This window comes from Saccostrea echinata, unplaced genomic scaffold (assembly GCF_033153115.1).
Source record: "Saccostrea echinata isolate AGI-Se365-2 ecotype Australia unplaced genomic scaffold, CSIRO_AGI_Sech_v1 ptg000002l, whole genome shotgun sequence".
Taxonomy (NCBI): domain Eukaryota; kingdom Metazoa; phylum Mollusca; class Bivalvia; order Ostreida; family Ostreidae; genus Saccostrea; species Saccostrea echinata.
This window is the reverse complement of record NW_026889751.1, coordinates 3,219,507-3,222,025: the sequence shown is the minus strand read 5'-3', so window position 1 is coordinate 3,222,025 and position 2,519 is coordinate 3,219,507. Positions and strand designations below refer to the sequence as shown.

Genomic DNA, 2,519 nt, shown 5'->3' with positions numbered 1-2,519 from the left:
TAAGGAGTTATTAACCAAAGAGATTCCAGATGAAGAGGTCAAACTACCTATCAATATGTCCTTCATCTGAGAGAAAGACTTGACGAAATATGCAAGATCGCCCTTGAACATCTAAAAAATGCTAGGAAACGTCAGCTCAAATATTACAACAAGAAATCAAGCAATCGTCAAATGAAAGAAGGAGATAAAGTGTTAGTCCTCCTACCAACGAAGTATAACAAACTTCTCATGCAGTGGAAAGGACCTTATAGTGTCATACGGAAGATAGGACCTATGGCCTACAAGGTTGACATAGGAAGCAAGACAAAAACGTATCACGCTAATTTGTTTAAAAAATATGTCAAGAGAGCTGAGTTGAAAGTTTAACAGTCTCTCATAGACTTCAGTGATAAAGACAGCAATGAAGCACAGGATTCAATTTTGCTGCCATCAGGTGTTCAGACTGCATTAGTGAAAGACATTCATTTTGCAGAAGGCCTTACGCCAGAACAGCAAGAGACTAAGTCATTATGTGAACAATTTAATGAAGTTTTTACGGTTTTTACCTGGTACCACAAACTTGGTGAAGCATAAGATAGAATTGACGTCGACGGAGCAAGTGAGAGTAAAACAATCCTATCCCATTCAGCACAAAGAATGTCATTAGAGAAGTAGAAAAGATGCTACAGTTAGAGGTCATTGAACATTCTTCTTCCCTGTACTCAGCACCAGTTGTAATTGCAAGGAAAAAAGACGGGATAAATCGATTTTGCATTGACTTCAGAAAACTTAACAGCATCACAGTCTTCGACTTTGGCGGGTTTAACACACAAAGCACTCTGAAAATTTACGCCGACCTTACGTGATTCTGGAATCTTCAGAAAGGAAGATGCGGAGGCAGTGCCCCCTCACAAATATGCAGCAGGGGGGATAACCAATATGTACTTTGATGCACTAAGACATTGAACAAAGGGAGATAACTAAGTATTGCACTGTCTTCGCATTCATGTGCGAATTAGATACAAGTATTATCTTAGAACAGTGCAATGAAGAAAAAGAGAAAATAGGAATACACAATTTTTTAATACGGCGTTTATGGGCACGGCTGTATGTACAAACAAAATGGATGGGCCGCCAACATGTCAAAGGACTGGCCCCACAAACAACAAAAGCAAAATCAAAAGCATATTCAACATCAAATGTTCACATTTTCAGTAGACAACTTATTTTGCAAAACACCGGCCAAGTTACAAACACATATTTCCATTGAATGTTCACATTTTCAGTAGACAACTTATTTTGCAAAACATCGGCCAATTTACAAACACATATTTCCACATTCACAGTTCAAAATGATAAAGAGTGCTTGACCCTGGGAGTTGCAGAGGTCAAGCAACTCATGACCTTGACCCTGGGAGGTGCAGAGGTCAAGGACTTGTAGATTTTCACATTTCATCATAAAATCTGACAGTGCTGCTCATAATCACCACAAGTTTCCTACCATAAGTGCAAGCATTGGCAATGATGGTAGGAAACTCCGCCACCAAAAGTGGGGGTAGAGCGGCGCTAGGGTATTATTAAGCCGCGCCCGTAATGACTACTCAGGAAAGTATGCAATGTTGCGACCCATTATAGCTTCCAGACCCTCTTGTAATGTGTATAATAAAATTGAATTACCTAATTAGGATAGATGGACCCCATCACTGTTTAACATTTTGGGTTGTGCTGTAATATCAGGGTATGAAATGACAGCTCCCCCCTTCAGACTTAACTAAAGTGCTTGCAAAGGAATTAAGGCGTCGACGAGCATTCACCATTTTTTTTCACTATTATGGGAATACCGCCATTTTATTCGTGGTAAAGTACAAGACCAAATTAACCTAACTCCAGGAATATTTATTTTTATAAAGTTTTCAACTTTATGGTTTGTATCCTTAACTTTCTTATAGAAGTACGGCCTAAATCGTTTCCGCCACAATGTAGAAGGATGGCAATCGGTTGTGAACTAAATCTATTCAAGTATTTTAATTTGTTAATAACTTGCATGAGTGTTAGACCACAGTAGCCCTGCCACCATAATGATATATTTACCCTATCAAGATTCAAACTGCAACCACCAGGTCTAAGTATAGCTTCTGTTTGTGCCCACTTTATGATTGAGGAGCCCACTAACCAAATGATTTGGGTATCTACAATATAAATGATCTATGAAAAATTAAAACTTTGGTATACGAATATATGATTTGTAAGAGTTAGATCTTCATCTACCACACTTGATTGACATCAGATGAAAACCCCTTAAGGGCGAGCTCTGTACTCGCTCCAATTCGAAAGGAATGTTTTTTGTACTTGCTTTGTAAGTTCAGGTGTTTCATTGTTTTTGACAAAAAAGCAGTAAATAGGTATCTAGTCAATGGAGATGAAGTTGCAGAAAAGTGGACCTGAACCATTGGGACGGAGACTAAGAAAACATCCATGTGACGAAATGGGCATGTCATGTCCCCCAACCTAGAAATGTTGAGTACTGTCCCCTTGCCCAT

At 38.9% G+C, this 2,519-nt stretch overlaps 1 pseudogene; it reads right to left on the bottom strand.

Annotated features, from left to right (window-relative positions):
* Positions 1–1,576: 1,576 nt before the first annotated feature.
* On the bottom strand, positions 1,577–2,519 carry LOC133203661 (uncharacterized; annotated as a pseudogene).